This window comes from Canis lupus, chromosome 26 (genome assembly GCF_011100685.1).
Source record: "Canis lupus familiaris isolate Mischka breed German Shepherd chromosome 26, alternate assembly UU_Cfam_GSD_1.0, whole genome shotgun sequence".
NCBI lineage: Eukaryota > Metazoa > Chordata > Mammalia > Carnivora > Canidae > Canis > Canis lupus.
The window spans coordinates 13,004,393-13,026,067 of NC_049247.1; the positions used below are offsets into that span (position 1 = coordinate 13,004,393).

Below are 21,675 nucleotides of genomic sequence, written 5' to 3' on the forward strand. Positions count from 1 at the left end.
ACCACAAAAGAAGTCTAGAGACCTGGATTCTTGACACTGTTCTACCACATACAAGCTGGAGACCTCAGTAAATTACTCAGTAATTACTCAGTAAATTACTTCTCTAAGCCTTGCTTTTCCTCTTCTGCAAAGAAGGCCATCAGATATCCCCTGCTCACTTGAGATAGTTGCCTGGAGTTCAACCAGCAAATAGATAGGAAGGTGTGTCCACTTTAGGAAACCAGATTTTTGTTCTCTGCTACATCTTGAACCCCTAGAACAGGGTGTAACACATAGCAAATGCTTACACATCTATGTGTAAATAATAATGCCATTGAAACCCAATCCATGTCTTCTAGAATGCCACTAGGGTGGATTCACAGCCTTGTCTACCCAATAACAAGGTGCACTATTCAAATCTTCTCAAGGTTGTAGTTGCTTGATCTGCCTTTTCGACAGGCTGTGCATTCAGAGTTGGTCATTTCATAAGTTAAGTGGGTCATAAAGGTGGTAGTGGTTGTCGGTGAAAAGTGAGGATCATACCATCAGCTGGAAAGAATAGAAACTCAACTGACACATAGGCTTAACCAAAAGTGGAGACTTATTGGTCCACACAACCAAAATATCCGTATCAGATGAGGTAAATTAAAAGAAATACCCAGGAGTTAAAACAAGCACCCAGCTTCTCTCCATCTCTCCACTCTGTCTTGGAAAGTGTTAGATTTGAACTTTCATACAGTGCCTTCTCATGCTCTGGGAGCTTCCTTTCTGTTAGTGACATGGTTGCTCATTCTGAGGAAGAAGGAGGATCTCCTCTGGTGGCTCCCTTGGAAAGGATAAAAAAAAAATCTGTCTTTATCAGAAACCCAAATAAGCATCTTCTTCATATCACAGGTTCTGATTAGCTAAATACGCATCCCTGAGCCGATGACTGGAGTCTGGGGAGGGGATTCACTCATTGCTTGCACTTACTGGTGCTTGGAGCAGGGTGTCAGATAATCCCATCCAAACCGTACGTCTAGAAGGACAAACCCTTGCACGGGTAATGCTTATGGAAAAAGAGTGGATTGAATGTTGGTGTACCCTCTACATACCACCTCACATTTGGGCTACCTGTGTACATCTTCCATAGCTTTCCCCAACATTATCCCTATAGAGCCTGCTCTATAAGGGACACAGGGAAATATTTTGGCTCTGATATTTTCTACCGTGTTCACAAAAAGGTTCACAAAAAAATGATACACATCTCTTTCCAACTTTGCATTTGGTGACACCATGCTGATAGCTTGAAATCAGCCATAGTGGGATTATTTACACTATTGACAAAAGCTACAAGTCAGAAAGTTAGGTTCCATTGGATACGGAAGGCCTTCTGGCTCTGAGTTTTTCCACCATGTCCACCAAGAGAAGCTTCTGTTAAAAATCCCCAACCCATCCTCCATTCTACCTCTACAGCAGTCTTTAGAAAACACAAATCTGACTAAGGCATTCCATGTAAATCCGTTCATTGCTACCTTTTGCCTTAAAATTATCTTTCCAGATTCATTCCCTCACTCATCTTGTGAGCTCTGGTCATAACAGGCCATTTGCTATTCCATAAAACACCAGGTTCTACATGTTGGTCCTCTGCATGGAACCACCTTCTCCATCTGGTAGACTCCCACTTCTCCATCAAAACCTAGCTCAAGGGATGCCTGGGTGGCTCAGCAGTTGAGCATCTGCCTTGAGCTCAGGTTCTAGTCCTGGGATCCTAGGATCAAGTCCCACATCAGGCTCCCTCAGGGGAGATGTCTTCTTCCTCTGCCTGTGTCTCTGCCTCTCTATGTGTCTCTCATGAATAAATAAAATCTTAAAAAAAAAAAACCTAGATCAAATGTTTATATATGAGAGGAGCACTGACTAAGTGTTCTATATGTGCCATTGCCCTTCTACTTTAGGACTTGCCACTGTGAATTTAATTACTCATTTACACATCTGTCATACCCCCCCTAAAAAGAGACTGCCTTTTTTTACTGTTTATGTTTTTACTGTTTACTGTTGTATTCCCAAAACCTAGCACAAAGGCTCATATACTGTAGGTAGTTCAAAAATAATTCTCAAATGAACAGTGAACAGTGAAAAAAACAAATACGTATTTGCCACTCATTATGTGCCAGACACTTTGTTAAGCACTGGACTTTGTGACAGGGCTCAAAACATGGTCCCTGACCTCCAAAAGCTCAGATTCTACAGATAAACAAACAAGATAGAAACCTATCCTCATCATCTTTACATCCCTCCCACCTAGCATCTATTATGTGCTAAACATCTGTTTGCGGTAAGAATGATGGTTAAAGCCCTCCCTTGGCTGATTCAGGCCAGTGGGAAAGCATTCTTGACTCAGCTGTCATTTGTAGTACACCGTCGTCACCAAACACTATTAAGCATCCTTGTAGTATAAACACAGAGCAAGTTACAGAGACGCAGAGCCTAATGTCTGGGAGCCGGTATTAAACTAATGACATCAACTCTCAGCAAACAGGAAAGAACAAACAAGCAGAGAAAAGGCTGCTTGCTGCACGGTGAGGTGGGAACAGGGTGGCAATCTCACGATGGGATCAGAGCCCAGGGACACAGAGTACCGGGAAATTGAGCCAGCTGCCCTATTTGGGTGGGAGAAGGAGCATGAATCACCACCTCACTGGGATCTGAGAAGAAATCAGGGAACGATGGCTTGGCTGACTGGTGGACAAGGCAGGGACAAGCAACAGAACGGACATTTTTTGAGTGTTATCTCTGCACCAGGCACTGGGCTGAGCAGTCTATCCCTGGCAGTTCATCGAATACCCACAATAAGCCTGATGTTAATATTCACTTTGTACAGATTCCAAAACTGAGGCTCAGCAGCCTTAAGACACTTGCCAAAGGTTGCACAGCCAGTAAATGAGAAGCAGCCTGGGTTTCTGATTCAGCTCTGATTCCTGAGCCTGATTTTTAATCATAGCGCCTTACAACAGAAAAGAACACAAGACAGGTTTTGACCCTCTTCTTCCAAGAGGGACTGCGTTTGGGTCAATTGTGCATAAGAACTTGAGAATCAGCCAACCTTCAATTTATTCTGGACTCTGAATATCCTGTTTGACCGCTCCCACGCTCCTGCTCTTTTATTCCTGGCTGGTATTTGTTTCTGTCTTCTTTCAGGGCTATTAGGAAGGTAGATACAAGAAAAGGTTCTAAGATCATAAAGGCAAAAAATCCACAATGTAAATCCATCACCTAAGCAGAATGCCAAAGTGGAAGATCTCACCTGCCTCTTTCCCAAAGTCCCCAACATCCCACCAACTCTTAAGTCAAATTTTTGTATGGCTGACGAAGCCTGCCAGGCCCCAGGGTTGGCACAAATCTCTCATTCTTACACTAATTTCCTTTTTCGTATACACAAATAGAAATTGTATATATTTAAGGCATATAATTTAACATCTTGATAGACATATACATTGTAAAACAATCACCATAATCAAGCTAATTAGCATACCCATCACCTCCCAACTGCTTGAATGCGTGTGTGTTGAGGACACTTGAGATCTACTCTTCACAAATTTCAATTATACAATGTTAACTATGAGATCTCCAGAGCTTACTCATCTTGCATAATTGAAAATTTAGAATGGGAGAAAATAATGTGTAAACCATATACCTGATAAGAGATCAGTATCTAAAATATGTAAGAAAGTCAAAAACTTGACAGTACAAAAACAAACAAACAAACAAACAAAAAAATAGCCCAATTAAAATCTGGGCAAAAGACCAGGATAGACATTTCTCCAAAAAAGCATACAAAAAGCCAGTAGATATCTGAAAAGATGCTCATATCACTAATGATGGGGAAATGCAAATTGAAGCCACAGGTGATATCACCTCACACCTTGGCAGAATGGCCATTATCAAAAAGACAAGAGCTAACAGGTGTTGGTCAGGATGTGGAAGGAAGGAGACTCAAGGGCATGGATGGTGGGAATGCAAATTGGTGCAACCATTGTGGAAAACAGTGTGGAGGCTCTTCTAATTTCCTTCTGTGCATCCTGCAAATGACAATGGCTTGTAGACTAAACATTCCCCATGAGAGGTAATCACAATATTCCCCTGTGCTCCAGCCTAAAATGCCACCATAACGGCTTCCATCTGGGTCACAGGGTAGGGCACGAGGACGCACCTGGAGGTGTGAAAGATGTGATGGTAGGGAGGCAGAGACAGCTCAGACACACCTGGTGGCCAGTCCAGTGGTGTGTGGTGGCAAGGAGGGGGCGGGGAAGAGATCTCTAGACACAAAGTCAAGTTTCTTCTCTTTGTTTGAAAATTATGAATCTCTTTTGTTTTTTTTTGTTTTTTTTTTTATTTTTATTTATGATAGCCACAGAGAGAGAGAGAGAGAGAGAGGCGCAGAGACACAGGCAGAGGGAGAAGCAGGCTCCATGCACCGGGAGCCCGACGTGGGACTCGATCCCGGGTCTCCAGGATCGCGCCCTGGGCCAAAGGCAGGCGCCAAACCGCTGCGCCACCCAGGGATCCCTATGAATCTCTTTTGATGAGACTCGATATCCTGTGATGCCCAAAGTCAAGAACCATGGGTCCCTAATAAGTTAAAGAAAGCTCACTACTTTTGTGAATGTTCTAAGTATCATGTGTCAGTTTAATGCATGGGCTTTGGAGTGTGTCCAGTCTGGTGTTAATTCTCTGCTCCGGCACTTGGCAGACCTTGTAGTGGGTTAAATAGCGCCCCAGCCCTCAAGAGATATGTCTACCTGGGACCTCAGAATGTGGCCCTGTTTGGAATAAGGGTCTTTGCAGAGGTTATTAATGTAAGCATCTCGAGTTGAGGTTAACCTGGATTGGGAGGGCTCCATATCCTTTGATGGGCGTCCTTATGTGAGACAGAAAAGAGAGGAGATACAGAGAAACCAGAGGAAGACGGAGGCAGAGACTGAACACCAGGAGCCACCGGAAGCTGAAGACATGAGAAAGGATCCTCCCCAGACCCTCCGGAGGGCGCGTGGCCCATCCTGCTGACAGCTTGATTCCAGATTCCCTGCCTCCTGAACTAAAAGAATGAATTTCTTTTGTCTTAAGCCACTGATGTTCGCTGTCCTCGAAACTAGCACAGATGTGATGCCAGGCAAGCCGCTTCATTTCTCCTCTGTAAGCCTCTGTTTCTCATTTTTAAAATGGGTCCAAAGACAACACCTCCCTCCCAGGGAGGACAAGGAGATTTGGGAAGAGGATGTACTCAGGGTAGGGCTCAGTAAACAGTAGCTGTTGTCACTAACAGTCCAACAAGCCTGTCAATTTGATCCCCAAACAGATTATCCCCACACCCTGAAACAAATGTCCAAGGTACAACATGCCATCCTCACCAACGTGCCCCAGGCATCGGGTGGGGGCTGGGAGAAGCAGGAAAAAAGTAGAGAAGATTCCAGATGACATGGTGAAGTCAGGGATCCCAGACACAGGCAGGAGAAATGCAGAGAGGTAGAGAGAGAGAGAGAGAGAGAGAGAGAGATCACATTCCTTCTAATACTAAGAGTACCTGAAACACAACAGTGCATCTCTCTAACCTGTTTGCTTTTCTATAAAATGGGAGTAACAATAATAGAGCCTCCCTTGCAAGACTGTTCTGAGGATAAAATGAAATTCTGTGTGGATCGTGCTTAATACAATGCCTGGTATTCATTCATTCATTTCATTCATTGCCACACCCTTCTGTGGGCCAGGCACCGTTCTAGGCATACAAGAAGCATTTATATGGTCTCCAGGGGGTTTTGTTTTTGTTTTTGTTTTTCTTATTTTTATTGGGTGAGCTGGAAACATTAGTACTAACCACGGGCTTCTCTGACTGTGGAAGAAAGATATAAAGGGACCCATCCTTTCTCGTCTCCCTCCATCCCAGTCAGCCCCCAGACATTCTCTTTGGCATCTCTCCTAGGGCATCCACCCATCATCCAAAGATTTTTCTGGACCACAAAGGAGGAGAACACTGTGGGCAACTTCCTCCTACCCCAGAGCCGTGGGAAAGTGGCCTGAGGACACGGCCCTTGCTTCCCAGAATTGCACCAGGAGTTGTGGGGCACTCATAAATCTCACCAGTGACCTCAAGCTAATCGTACTGTTCTGTTGAGAAACAGGATGCAGGGACTTCACAAGCTCCATTGTACCCTCAGACCCAAGCAGAAAGATCACTTTATATGTTCCTTTATTCATTCTTTCAATAGTTATTGAGCATCTTTATGTGTCAGGAGTGGTTCTAGGCTCTGGAAACATAAAAAGGGAGAATATACAATTCTCCATCACAGAACTAACAGATCTATTTACCATACAGATAAATACATTATTTCAAATCATAAATGAGGGCAGCCCTGGTGGCTCAGCGGGTTAGCGCCGCCTTCAGCCCAGGATGTGATCCTGGAGACCCGGGATCAAGGCCCACATCAGGTTCCCTGCATGGAGCCTGCTTCTCCCTCTGCCTGTGTCTCTGCCTCTCTCTCTGTGTCTTCCATGAATAAATAAATAAAATCTTTAAAAAAAAAATCATAAATGAGTAGACCTAAGGGAAGTTAACAGCATGATAAGAGTGTTTACAGAGGCATCTGCCCATGGAGTTCAGGAGAGGGGATAGATTGTAGAAGGCTAAAGAAAAGGAGGAGGAGTTAATCAGGCCAGCAGGGGAATGGAGAGGTTTCCAGGCAGCTGTGCAAAGGCCCTGTGGTTACAGGGAGTTTTGCTGGAGGACAGAGGGAGAAGGGGAGTGGAGAAATGGAAGAGGGCAGGGGTGAGTCCCCTAAGACTTGGGAAACATTAATCTTTAATAACAGAACTAACATGTCTTGAGCACATCCTTGGTGTCAGGCACTGTACAAGTGCTCTGCATGGATTGACTCGCTCAGCACCCTCCACACACCCGTGAGACTGGCTTATCCCATTCCCAGGTAGGAAACCCAGGTCAAGGAGATTAAGTCATCTGTTCAAGCAGCAAAGAAAGTCCTTAAAGTGCTTTAACTTGAAGTCTGGGGCTTTTGCTTTGTTTGCTTTCTTCCACAAACCAAAAGACAACAAGGAGTGTTTGGAAAGGGAGTTGGAATAAGGTGAGGATGGGTCAGTGTGCATGACTTGAGCACAGTTCCCAGGACAACTGGTTAGGCCAGAATAATATCATCATTTGCATCTAAATAGCACTTGGCTTTTCCAGGTATGGTTCCCTTCCAGCTTTCAAGGTTAAGTATTGTCATCCCCATTTTACAAAGGGTAACTGAGACCACGAAAACCCAAAGGGTTTTCCGAAACAGGGCTCACAAGTGCGAAAGCCAGGACTGGGACTCCTCTTTCCTGGCTCCCAAACCGGTGCTAATTTCTGCTGCCTCCACCTGCCACTCTGGGGCCATCCTCGGTCTCATGGGGACACCATCCCACTAAGTCCACGCTCCCAAACTGAGGACCTTTCCAGGAGGAGCTTCCAGGACCTGGCACCTGGGGTCTGCACTCTCAAGTGGCAAAGGAGGAATAATAATTCATGGTTATCAGGAATTTCATTTGTAGGAAGTCACTGGTTATGGATCAGGAGCCATACTGCATTCTCGTCTCTGGATCTAGAGTCCTGGCTGTGTTGACCTTTACTCTCTGAGCCTCCATTCCTCATTTTGTAAAACAAACAAATAAACAAACAAACAAAACATTAAAACCACTGTTTTGTGAAAAGCTCGCCCAGACTGCCATGGGAAGTGCAGGAAAAACCCCAGTGAGGCCCCCGGTGTAGCCCCAGGTCAGCCTGTGCTGTGCTGTCGTGATGATAGTCCTCGTCCTGAGTCTTACTCTCACACCTTGCTGGGCAGGGTCCCCACGATGCCGAATGATGAGGCTTCGTGTGCAAGAACTTGCCTCATGAAAACAAAAGTCCTGTGCAGTCACAAGACAAGGCACCTGGCCATTTTGAAAAGACCCTTAATAAACAAGCTTTGGGACAACAGGAAAGAAACTATCCGTGATTGAGCCGTTGGTTCCTGGGGAAAAGAATGTATAGATCCTTGAATGTGTGGAAAAGTCTGTTCACACAGGTTATCAGCCAGCAGACAGGCAGACTTCTGCTGGGATATTTTGTGTGCCCCCCTCCACTCTGCAGGAGCATCCCCAGGATATTGTACCCCCATTGGACACCTCAACTCCCGTGCCCCCAGCTGTGACAGGAAAAAGTGGGGCAATAGATTTTGTTGAGAACTTATTCTTTTCAGATACCATGCTGCTGTGAGCGGCACTGACATACATTGCAGCTCGCTTAAGTGTTCTTAGTCTCCCCATTTTACAGATGAGAACGATGTGGCTCATTAAGCCACTTGCCCAAGTGACAGAGCCAGCTTTTGAAACCTAGGCTGTTGGATCCTACATTCTTACAGCATTTTGTGCAAGAGCACCACTGGTTAATGCTCAAGCTCTTTTCAAGATTTTCAAGTTCTCAAGATTGCATGGTTCTCAGGTGTGGACCACCCCCCTCCCCTTGACCTGGCTTCCTGGAAATCCTCTTATAAACATTATTCTTCCACAGGTCAGTCTTGGAAGCCCCAGGCGAGGTCAGGGGACAGCCACCTAGGGCAGGGAAGTCGAGTTTCTAGGCCATAAATCCCCTGTCTCCGACATGCCCCTTAACTGCTTATCTTTGGAAAACATGACCCGGGATAAGCCAGGGGAGTGGCAGGCCAAGTCGTAAAGCAGTTGGCTGGGGGACACAGGGTGTCCCAGGTTGTGTTCCCGACATCTCGATTGGGTGATGGTGGCAGACTGGCCCACTCTGGAAAACAGCCTGACCCATTAAGAGGACACAGGAAAGTCACTGTAGGCCTTCTCTCATCTGTCCTCAGGACATCCATTCTGCCAGAGTCCATCTGAGCCATTACCTTGTGTCTGTCCTTCCTCCTCTGATTTGTTTCAGATGTGTGAATATGATATGAAAGCTCTGATTTCAAAGGCCCAGCGGATGGAGGCTCCAGCCTCTTCGGCCCCAGGCTCTGCATTAGGGTCCTTTCCCAAGGATGGATGGATGGATGGTTGGATGGTTGGATGACAGCATCACACATCGTGGCAGCAATGCCATCTTCCCAAAGGTTTTGTCTTCCTGACAGAAAGGCTACCAGAACCCCCTCATGCCAGAGTGAGACAAGTGGAAGAAAACTGGAGAAAAAATTATATTCTCGCTAGCCCAGGTGTGAGCAATTGGAAAGCTCAAGTGACCACGGATTGGGGTAGGGAGGCAGGGGGAGGGCACACAGTGAACCTATAATCATTGGAGACAGCTTTCCAACAGCAGTGTCTGGGGCAGGGCTCCTCAGCCTCAGCTGTGCATCAACATCATATGGGGAGAGTCTCTTAAATACCATTGCTGGGACCAACCCCTGGAGACACCAATTTAATTGCCAGAAGATGACCTTGGATGCTGAACTGTAGCTGTTCTTGTGTTTGTTCTCTTTTTAAGATTTTCTGCTGCGGTATAACAAATTACCACAATGGAAGGAGCTCGAAACAACACACATTTATTATCTCATGTTTTAGGGGGTCAGGAATCTGGACATGACTCAGCTGGAGCTTCTTTCTGCTCCAGCATCTTTCACAAGGCAACAATCAAGGCTTTGGCTGGAGCGGGGGTCACATCTGAAGGCTCAGCTGGGGAAAGATCCACTCTCCTGAAACTCTGATGTCGTTCCAATTTCTTGATGGCTGTTGGCAGAAGGCCACCTTTGGTTTTTTGCCCACATGGGCCTTCCCAGCCTGGCCCCTTGCATCACAGAAGCTAGCAAGGGAGAGAGCCTGCTAGTGAGACAGAAGTTAGATCTTATGTAACCTAGCATAGACATGACGTCCCATCTTCTTGCCATGTGCAAGTCACACGTCCTCCCCCATGCTCACAGGGAGGGAATTACACCCTGGGTGTAAATACCAGGAGGCAAGGCTTATGCGGAGCATCTCAGCATCTGTCTTCCACAAGGTTACTAATGCACAGCCAGGGTTGAGAACCATTAATCTAGGGCAAATCCCTCAAACTGAACCTGTACTTCTCGTGTTGTCAAAAACCATAGACATCTCCTGAGGATCTTGTTAAAATGGAGATTCTGGTCAACACCTGAGACTATGCATTCTTACAAAGTCCCAAGTGATGCCAATGCCGCTGGTCCTCAGACATTTGCAGGGAGTAGTGAGGACCTAGAAAATTCTGCAGGGCCAAACAGGTTCTTTAAGGTTCAGTTCCCATCCTGCCTTCATTAGACTTAAAGTGTCCTCCCTGAATGTCGTAAAGCATGAAGCTCAGTCCACAAAATGTTGGATTAACCAGAATCCCGTATTCAGGAATACATCACTGAGCATGCCTCCTATTGCCAGTCACAAAACTGTAATAATCTAGTTTCTGAAATCTCTCTCAACAGATCAAATAAGTTAATGCATGTGAATAAAGACGTGCTCTGTAATGCATTCCAGTGAGGCTACGGAAACCTACTATGATCAGCGCCAGTGCAGATCAAACTTGGAAGCAAAGGGAAAAAACACTGAGTTCCCAGTACAGACCCTTTCAATTAAAACTGTAACTGTCATATTTCTTTGATTCTCAGAAAAAGGTCTGAAATCCAAATATGCATTAAAACAGATGCATACAATCAATACAGTGGGGTTTTTTTTTTGTTTCCCTAAAGCATCGTTAATAATCTGATGTATATTATTAGTGCAATTATCCGCTATGTCCTCTTCCTCCACCTTTGCTCCCTTCAGTCCAGCCTCAGCACAGCCACTAGAGGTGGCCTCATAAAATCTAAGTCAGATCAGGTCCCTCCGCTGTGCAAAACCCTCCCACAGCCCCCGTCTTGCTCAGAGTGGAATCCAAAGTTCCTACCATGGTCTACTGCAGGATCAGGTGCCCTTGACCTTTCCGACTTCATTTTCTACCCCCTCTCCTTCACCCAATCTGCTTGAGCCATGTCAGCCTCCCTGATGTTCTCTGAATAGGCACAGCATAGCTGCACTTCTGTGTCTGGAACACCCTTGCTCCCATATTTACATGCCTCGCTCCCTCACTTCCTACCTGTCTCTGCCCAAATGTCGCCTTATCAGAGAGGCCTTTCATCACTATTTGTAAAAGAGTCTCCTAATCCTGCTTTAATTGACTTTATGGTACTTACTGCTTCTTTCCTGTCCTGCTCTCAAAACCAGAAGGTGCATCCCCTGAGCGGTCTGCCTTATTCACCGCTATGTCCTCTGCACCTGAGTGGTGCTCAGACCATAGTTGGCACTCCAATATTTTTTGAAGGAATAATAGACATCGATGGTGTGTAAGACTTCAGAAAATATGAGAAATACAACACCCTTAAAAGTCCTTAGTCAAGTAAAAATTACTGTTAACCCATTTACAGGCAAGAGAACTGAAGGCCAGAAAGATCAGGTCATTGGTGGGACCCCTGGTAAGTGGCAGGGTGGCAGGGCTGGCATTTCAACGCTGTCTTTGTGGCTTAAAAGTCCAAGGCCTCCCCATTACTCCATCCAGGGCCTCGTGTGTGGTCAGAGGGGAAGCTGAGTCTGAGCTAGTGCATCAAACTATCTCCAAGAAACCCAGAGGGTTTGGAGCCCGTGGCGTCTGGGCTCTCTCTTTAGGAGCTTTGCCTACACTTGAGCCCTAGAAGCAGGATAGCAGATACCCAAACCGGCTCTGTACATGGAGCGCAGCTCTGTTGCCATGTAGAGTCCTCCAGGCCACAGCCCAGAGAAGAGAGTAAGGAAGCTGCTGGCCCAGCTTTTGTAACCTTAGAGAACTTTCCTCTGAGAATGTCACCGACCACTATCACAGACCCAGAGTGGGGATGAACGCTTCCTAACTTATTCGTATAAAGGTGTATCTAAACTAATCTGGATTATACCACCTGCCACTTGGAAACCAGATAAAGACCAAATCGAGAAAATAGTACATTGCCCCCCAGTACCCCTTGACTCATCATCCCAAGATAAACCGGAAGGATGTATGGGAAGGCTGTGCATACCTGGGTTCAAATCCTATCTCTGCTGCTTACCAGCTGTGTGACCTTAGGCAACTTACTTAACGTCTCTGTATCTCATTTATAAAACAGGGATGTTTCTAGTCTCCTAGGAACAGTAGAAGAATTGAATGAGATGGTCTGTGTAAAGCGCTTGGCGCATACTCACTACTCTATAAATAGGAAGGTTTCATTTTTTTTTCAAACCCATGGGTGTGTACAATCCTTTATTTCAAACTAACAAACACTTTTCGTGCACCTACAGTCTGCAAGTCTTCTACCAATTTTATCTCACTCCATTCTAGCAGCCGCCTGTACAGCCTGTCTCCATGAACAGCTTTCGGCACCAAAGCATCTTATACGTAGAGGAGGAATGGTATCCCTTCAACATGCAATCAACCTAAGTAATATCCGATAGTCTCTGTGTGGTGTCATTTGTAAGTCTTTGAAAGCGAGTGTGTGTGTGACACCCAGAGCGCATCTCAGCTTGGACTACCCACACTTCAGGTGGCTCCGTAGCCACCTGTGGCAGGCCGTGCTGTACTGGGCAGCACAGGTCATCCTGGATGCAAGCTCCCCTAAGTGAGATCATCTGAGATCAGGACGCTTCTCTCTCCAGCAGCTCTGTCCCTACACCTGGAAGACCCCATCTGTCCATAACCAGCCAGCTCTTCTCTGTAACTCTGTAGAACCCCAGGGCACAGAGTCCCCCTCCTGGAGGCCTACATGCAGCAGGTCCCGCTGAACCCAGCCCAAGCACACTGGTCCACTGAGGAAGGAGAGCGTGGAGCCTGGGAGTTTCCGCCCAGTCCTCCTGCCCACGGTGACACTGCCCTGCCCTGCACCCTGGACCCTTTCCTGTGTGTCCTCCTCTGACAATGCTGTGTGAGCAACACAAACCAATGAAAACAAATATCTGAGTGTGAATCCTTAATAAACAGACAAACTGGAGCAGTGGGGACTGTGGCAAACGAGAAGCCACATGCCCCATCGGAAAGGGTCACCTCGCCTCCCTTTCTGCCATTTGCTGTCAATCAGGACATGAGCCCAGTGCGGCTACATCTCCTAGTCTTTTTTTATTATTATTAAGATTTTTATTTATTTATTCATGAGAGAGCCGGAATGAGAGGCAGAGACACAGGCAAAGGGAGAAGCAGGCTCCCTGTGGGGAGCCTGATGCAGGACTCGATCTCAGGACCCCAGGATCACGCCCCGAGCCAAAGGGAGATGCTCAACCGCTGAGCCACCCAGGAGCCTCATCTCCTAACTTTTTAAGGTGACTGAGAAATTGAGATGCTTATAGGAAAGATTCTGATATTTAGTGTTGGCTTGATAGATTTGTTCTTCAGAGCGATATTAAGTTCACAGAAAATTGACCAGAAAGTGCAGACATTTCCTATGTACCCATCGCCCCTAGGCAGGCATGGCCTCCTCCGTTACCAACACCTCCCACAGGAGGGTACGTGTGTTACAATCCACCAGCCTGCATGGACACGTCATCATCACCCAGGGGCCATACTTTACATTCCCCTGCCATGTGCTCGCTCTTGGTGGTGTATGTTCTAAGAGTTTGGACAAATGCATAATGACATGTGTTCACCATCGTAGTATCGTACAGGGGGACTTCGCTGTGCTGAAAATGGTCTGTGCTCTGCCTCTGCATCCCTCCCTGCCCCCCAAAGCCTCAATGCCTGGCCACCACTCATCTATTTACTGTCTCCATAGGGTTGCCTTTTCCAGAGTGTTCTATGATTAGAATCATACAGAAAGCAGCCTTTTCAGGTTGGCTTCTTTCACTTATTCCTATGCAGTGAAGCTTTATCCGTGCCTTTTCATGGCTTGATAGCTCATCTCCTTTTAGCGCTGAATACTCTTCCATTGTGTGGACAGACCACAGTTTATTTATCCTTTCCTTTTCCTGAAAGACATCTTGGTCACTTCCAAGCATGGGCAATTATAAATAAAGCTGCTATAAACCTCTGTGTGTAGGTTTTAGTATGGACCGAAGTGTTCAACTCCTTTGGGTAAATACCAAGGAGTAGGATTGCTGGATCGTATGGTAAGAATGTGTTCAGTTTTATAAGGAACTGATAAACTGCCTTCCGAAGTGGCTATGACATCGTTCATCTCCACCAGCAGGGAACGGATTCCTGTTGCTCTACGTCCTCACCAGCATTTGGCGGTGTCAATATTCTGGATTTGCACCATCCTAATAGGTATGCAGTGGTATCTCGTTGTTCCTATTTAAAATAGCCAGTGAATCCCCAAAAGAAAAAAAAAATGGCTTCTGCTTAGCCAACATAGCTGTTGTAGAATAGCAGAAGTGGACAGTGTTCTATGGAGCAGATCTCCGAAGTGGGGTGCACAAGCTCGAAGGCACACAAGTTGATCCCCCAGGGAGCCAGAAAACCAGCAAGACTTGGAGCTACGCTTGCTTTTGTATGCCATGCTAATGGAAGTTCCCATCTTGCGCACATGCTGTGCTCCACCTGCCGTGCATTTGCAATGTGGCAGATATTCTGGTTCCCTAAGTTCCATGCCTGTGACGTGCTCAGTTGCAGCTGCAACTGTGACAAGTGGTTGTGTACAATATGAGTCTTCATTGCCAGCACCCCACCTTCCATTCAGTCCTGGAAGCTTTCTGCTTTGTGCCCCAGGGCCTTGGCCGACTTCTGGAGAGCTTGCTGCACCCCTGCAAAGCATAGCTGGAAGGGCAGGGGTGTTGATGGTCTAGGAGGTAACTCCTGATGGGTTGCAGGCACAGATGGAGAAATATCCCAGCTTCTAAGCCTCTGGACAGATGATGCCCAGTGACAAAATCAAGCCCAGTTGTCCTCACGGACAATCCACTCACAAACACATCATTATGTTGACTTTGCCTCTGTCCCGTCTCCCCATTCGCCTACTCCTTCACTCTTGCTACCTGGGATCCCATCCAGGTAAACTACCTGCACACAAACCCTTCACAAGTTTTGCTATTAGAGGGATATGAGGACAGAACCTAATAAATGAACACTGTTGTTCATGTACGCAGTCGCACCTAAATAGGTATACAGGCACTGGCAATCTTACCAAGAGCAGTGTAGGATCAAAACCTATAGACCTTGCAGATCATGACTCTAGTGCCTAGCTATGCAGACAGTGGGCTCCATCCCATTCTGGAGGGTGTGGCTGTCACCAACTCCCAAAAAGGTCCTACCTGTAATCAACAACATTTTCAAAAAACACAGCAAACACAGCTCCTGCCTTTTTTATTATTATTATTTTTTGGTAATAATCTTTATTTTATTTGAGATTTCCAGAGAAGTTGTGCAGGAAGTACAGAGTTCTCCATGCCACGCGTACCCATGCCCCCCCCCATACACCCCACCTCGGTTTACTCTGTTATTAACCTCTTGCATTAGTGCAGTACATTTGTTGCAAGTGATGAACTGATATTAATAAAAGCCGGTAGTTTGTATTAGGGCTCATACTTGGCAGCGTATATCCTACAGGCTTTAACAAATATATAATGAGGTGTATCCACCACTACAGTGTCATGCAGATAGTTTCAGGGCCCTGAAAATCCTCTGTGCTCTGCTACTGCTTCCCTCTGCCTCCTGTCAATGACTGGTCCTTTTACTGTCTTCATAGCTTTGCCTTTTCTAAAATGACAAATAGTTGGACTCATACAGTATCCAGCCTTTTCACATTTGCTTAATCGCTTAGCAATATCCTGATGTTTTCTGCATATCTTTTCATGGTTTCCTACCTCACTGTCAGCCTCTATTTTAAAAAATCACACACATAGCAGAAAGGAAAGATTCAGGAGCAGCTTGATCTAGGTGTTCAGTGTTGTCATCAGGATCCAGTCTCTTTCCTTCTCTGACTCTGCCTTACCTAGTGTCCCCTTCATCCGAAGGCTGGGCATTCTTGCAGTCACAAGAGGTTCTAGCTCAGATCTGACAGTTTTAGATACACACTCAACCTGATACAATCACTCCTAAGAGGAATGGGGCTAGTTAATGTGACTTGAGCCAGTCAGGGTCCAACCCTGGGGCTGAGGTTAGGCCCTGTCTTTCCACTCTGGAGGCTTCTAGCAAGAGAAAGTTGGGGCCAACACTAGGAAACTACCAAAGAGAACACCCCAAGCCCTCCCCAAAGATGAAACACGAGCCTCAAGCTTTATAGGGTATTGAGCTCTCTACATCCTACCATGCTGACGTGCTCTTTTCTGGCCTGATTCCCTAGGATAACCTTGCCCAAATCTGTAAGCACAGCTTTCCCTGAAATAAACATTGCTGGCTCCCAGAGAACCAGTCCCCCTAGGTTTCTGGTGGACCTTGAATTAATCACAAAATTCCAGTCTCTGTTTGGTTCTCATGGGCAAAAGATGTGAAATGCCATAGGTTTTTGGTCTGTACTTTTCAACTAAGAACTCTGTCCAGGAGCTGCTGCATGGCTTATTAAGACTTACCAGAAGTCAGGATTTATAAACCCAAATAGCACAACACCAGCGCTTACCAAGCACTCTGGTACTTCTGAAGAGTTCCAAGGGCCCTGATTCATGATCCCATGACTCTGGCTAGCTCCCCATGAAATGCACACGTCGTTGGAATTCCAGGGTAGGTAGGTGGGTCACTGGGCCCTTTGGACCACCTTGTGCTCTTCCACAAAGGAGTATTGAAACCTTCAAAAATAAATGTATCACTCAAGCAACATCCAAGAATGTGGTGGTTGTAAAAACCTTACCCAATGCAAAGATGCATAAAAAGTGAAATAGTTCAGGATACCCTTTCCATCCCCAGTCCTATCTCCTCTCCGGATGTGGAAACCATTAATATTTTAGTACGTATCTTTCCAGATGTTCTCTTGTGCATTTATACTGCATGCATAGATGCACTAATTTAATTTTTTAAAGATTTTATGTTTTCATTTGAGACAGAGAGAGAGCATGAGCAGGGGAAGGGGCAGAGGGAGAGGGAGAAGCAGACTCCTCGCTGAGCAGGGAGCCCGATGTGGGGCTTGATCCCAGAATTCCAGGATCATGACCTGAGCTGAAGGCAGATGCTTACCAACTGAGCCACCCAGGTGCCCCTCATTTAATTTTTTAAATACTATGAAATACAATATTTTTAATATATATGTATGTATTTCTAAAATGTGTTTTCCCATTTAAAAACATGCCTTGGAGACCTACCTATTTCAGCCCATGCAAATCCACCTTGTTGCTTTTAACAGTTGCAAAGAACTCTCTAGTGTGAATGGACTGAGGTAATGTTCATCACTGTGCTGATTCATATGCATTAACTCATTTTAGCCTCAGTTACCCCTCTGCCTTCATTCCTTCCCTCCTCCCAGCTCATTCACTCCTTTACATTCTACCAGCCTCCATGCTCTTCCACAAGCACAGGAGGCAGACTCCTGCCCCAGGACCTTTGCACTGGCTGCTCCCCTGTCTCCAGTGCTCTCCCCCAGAAAGCTGCTTGTCTCTCTTCCTAGTACTTCCAAAATTCCAACCCACCCTTATCCTAACACTTCATATCCCACTTCTGGTATTTTTTCTCCTTGACCAGCTCCTCTATGATCCCTCCCCCTCCAAGGATGTCACCAACCCACCAGGGCAGTGATCTTTGTTTTGCTCACTGCTACGCCCCCAGCGCCTAGATCAGCGCCTGCACACTGTAAGCCCTCAACAAACGTTTGTTGAATGAATGCACTGATGACAGCACTGTGTGCTTAGCACTCTCCTTATTCCCAACTTACTCGAGAAGAAACCAAGTCACAGACAGAGGAAGGTTGGTCAAAAGACTCAACATACCAAATGCAATTATAGCATCACCAGAAACTGTCAGCTGCACCCTCCGTTGTCACTGGGCTTCTCTTGATTCGTTCACGCGATAAATATCCATCAAGTGTGGGCCACGGCCCTGGCTCTGTGTCTGGGTGATTTGGGCAACAATCCACCTCCTGCCTTTAAGCAACTTACAGTCTGCTGGGTGGCAAGCCTAGAAAAATCACAATGACAATTTCGAGGCCACCTCAGGGTCACGGCAAGGACATTAGCAAGATTTGGGGGTCAGGAAGGCTCCCCGGAGGAGGTGAGACATCCAAGGCAAGGGTGCAGAAGGAAGAGCATCCCAGGGGGAAGAAACAGATGGGCCGCACCGTGGAGCTCAGAAGAGGGAGTAGTTAAGTAACTAGAGGCCAGAGGAGGCAGGGAAACTGTGTCTGGCCAAAGGCACTTCTTCCCTCTCTTCGGGTGGGAGGGTGGGGGGGTGCAGGAGAAGAGCCCAAGCCCGCTCAGCCTGGGCGAGGGGGATGGCCAGGGACATTTGGCTGGAGCTTCAAGTGTCCCTTACACTTCCAGGCACTGGGGGCTCCTTCTGCTTTAATCCACGGAATTAGCTCCCGGCCCCACCAGCGCCAGTTCCCGAATTGCTAGATGGCAAAGGTCAATGCATTAAGCAGCGCGGACGCAGGCCCAGCCGTAAATCCCAGAAGCAGCCAGAAGCAGCCAGTCGTATTTCACGGGCCGCCGGGCCATCGACCGGCCCATCCCCGCAGGCCGCCGTTTACGAGCCTCGCCAGCCCCCCGCGCCGCCCCCCGCACGCTGCCCTTTGATCAGGGAAATCCAATACTTGAGGCCTGGGCTTTGTGGACGAGCAAGTCTAGATTAAGGGAATTAACCACAGTGGATCACAACTCATAAAGCGGTGCCCCGGGCCCCACCGCAGCGCGGCCGGCCGGTGGGGGCGGGGGCTGCTGCCCAGGGTCCCCGCCGGCCACCAAGGCCCCCTGCTCCCCGAGCAGCACCCGGTGCAGAGGGGGAGGCTGTGAGCCTGAGCCTTTCACCTACCAACACCGAGGGTGGGCTTTTCCTGCAGAAACTGGGAGTCCTGGTCGCGCACCTTTCTCTCTGCCGTCATTGGTTCATCAAAGACGCACGATGAGTAGATGTGGGAGGCACTGTCCTGGGTTGCATTTTGTCACCCAGAAGGATAAGCCCAAATCCTCAGCGCTGGCACCAGTGAACGTAACCTTGTTTGGAAGTAGGGTCTTTGCAGATGTAACCTAACCGAGTTAAATTGGAATCTACTGGGTTTGGGAGGCCGGGGCGTCTTTATAAGAAGAGGAGGGGACAGGCAGGGAAAGGGGCCATGTGATGACAGAGGCCACGATCGGGGTGATGCAGCCACAAGCCGAGAAATGCCAAGGATCGAGGCAACGCCAGGAGCTGGGGGAGGGCCCGGAACAGAGTCTCCCTGGAGCTGGCGAGAAGAACCAGCCCTGCTGACACCCTGGTTTTAGACGTCTGGCCTCTTGAACCGTGAGAGAATGCATTTCTGTTGCTCTAGGCCACCTGGTTTTTGTGGTGTTTTGTTATAGCAGTCCCAAGAAACTACCGCAGGCCACAGCAGCAAATGAAAGAGACCCAGTCTCCACCTGCAGGAGCCACCTGGGTCCCTGGGAGACAGACAAGGATGAGGCTGTTGTCATGAGATGCAGTGAGCTCTGGGAAAGAGAGCGCTCAGGGCCATCTGGAGGGCAGAGCAGGAGCACCTAGCATGGAGGTATCATGGAAGGCGTCCAGGAGGAGGTGAGGTTTAGGTTGAAGCTTAAAAGTGATTGGAGTTGGCCAAAGACTGGGAGGGAACAGTGCAAAAGGCAGGGAGCTTCAGCCAGAGAGCTTCCAGAGGTGAGTGAGGAAATGGTGCATTCAAGGAAACCAAGACTTCTGGGAGAAGAAGAGAGGTGGGAAGAGGGAGAGGTGACACTGGCTGGGTGACTGGTCAGGGAGGACCCTGCGTGTCAGGGTTAATGAGCTTGAGGTTATCCTATGGGTGTAGAGGAGCCTCGGGGCAAGGGAGTGAGATGGCCAGGGTTATGTTTAGAGGTTATTCTGGTAGCTGGGTATTAATTTGGGTAATGCTAAATATACCTGGGGTGCTTCAGACAAAGTGGGAGTCTCCCGATTAAAGGGCTGAGGGGCCCAAAGCCCTGTTTCCATCATCTCTCACTCTTATAATGTGGAAAACATGAGAAAGAGACTTCTGGTGAGCCAGGCTCACAAGCCATGCAGCTGGCCACGAATTCTCTCCAGGACTTTGCCCAACACCTGCCGGGTGCAAGTCCTAGACCTACATCAGCAAGCTCGGTCCCTGCTGCCCAGGAACTTGCCAAGTCAGAAATGTCCTCCAGGCTGCAACGATGGAGCACAGACTGACTGTTCTAGGACAATGCAGAGTCCAGTTGTGGTCAGAAATAGGGTCCCAGGAAAGCATTCCCCATTGAGGAGGTAAATTTTAAGCTGAGCTGTGAAGTAGGTAATTTCAATAACACAACAGTAAGAAGAATGAGAATTTATTGAGCACCTACTATATGCGCATAGGGCTTTGCAAACGGCTACCTCTTCCAATCCAAGCAACTGGTGGGTGCCACACCCAAACTACAGACGAGGAGGTGGGGCTGGAGGTAGGTGACCTGCTAAGGTCACACAGCTCTTGAGTGGCGCAGTGGGGCTGGGAGCTCCGCTGTTACTTTATCTGAAACCTGTGTCCTTAATTAACCACCTACCACCACACACCCTGATATGCTCTTCTTTCTCTTTTCTGAGTTTTGAAAAGAGAAGACGAGCAAGAGAGAGTCAAAGAAAGGAGCTGCAAATCAGGCACAGGTTGGGCTCCGTTTCACTAAGGAGGGTAGTGGGGGGAAGGGAGCCCTCACCCCCCTGCACCACCATCACATGAGCATCATCCCAGCATCTCCCCTGGAAGAGGAACCAAGCTCATCCATCAGCAGCTGATGGACCAAGTGGGAAAATAACCCCCAGACACTGATTCATACATATCCAGTACATTCCAAGGACGATCCATTCTCAGGTTTGGGAAGCCAGAGTGAAATGGAACCTTCAGGTCAAGGTGGATGCTTTAGGCAACGACTCTCACCATTCTGGTATGATCTATGGAGGAAATTTCTTCCTACACACTGTGGGTCCTTCCTTCTTCCCTCCTTTTCTCTTCCTACCGCACACATCATAACTGCAGATTTTATTGCAACAACAAGAAAACTGGAGAGTATGGTAGGCACCCCTAAAGATGTCCACATCCTAAGCCCCAGAACCTATGAATATGTTATGTTACATGCAAGGAGGACTCCTGGTAGCCGATGGAATTCAGCTTGCTGCTCAGCTGAGCGTAAGGTAGGGAGATTATCCTGGTTTATCTGGGTGGGCCCAATGTAATCAGTGGGGGGAGGAGAGGGAAGGAGGGAGGAGAGGCAGTGTCAGAGTCATATGATGTGAAAAAGACCCCACCAGCCATTGCTGCTTTGAAAGCAAAAGGGGGTCGTGCAGCCTCAAGAAGCTGGAATAGGCAAGGAAACGGATTGTCCCCTGGAATCTCCAGAAGGAACACGGTCCTGCTGGCACCTTGATTTCAGTGCAGTGAGCCCGTTTCTGACCTCCAGAGCTGCGTATCCCAAGAACCCAGCACAGTGCCAGGAACACAGCAGCTGCTCTGAAATAGCCTGGGAGTAACCTAGACTCATCTTTCTTCCCATCTTGCTAAATATCACCACAATCTCCCCCAAAACCCATACTAGAAACGGAGTCTACTCATCCATCCCCCACCCAGTGCTGTCAATTCTACTACCTCAGCAGTGCTCGCATCTGCCCCCACCTCTACA

At 47.5% G+C, this 21,675-nt stretch overlaps 1 long non-coding RNA gene across 2 annotated transcripts; it reads right to left on the reverse strand.

The window, feature by feature from the left end:
- Nucleotides 1–15,313: 15,313 nt before the first annotated feature.
- Nucleotides 15,314–19,163, reverse strand: LOC119866091. Of its 2 annotated transcripts, XR_005378998.1 has the most exons (4): nucleotides 18,848–19,163; nucleotides 17,809–17,995; nucleotides 16,512–16,677; nucleotides 15,314–15,652 (listed from the first exon to the last, which is right to left on the reverse strand). It is a non-coding gene; the product is annotated as an uncharacterized LOC119866091 (long non-coding RNA). The 2 variants fall into 2 exon arrangements; XR_005378997.1 differs by having other exon boundaries at nucleotides 15,314–16,677.
- Between the last annotated feature and the right edge of the window lie 2,512 nt (nucleotides 19,164–21,675).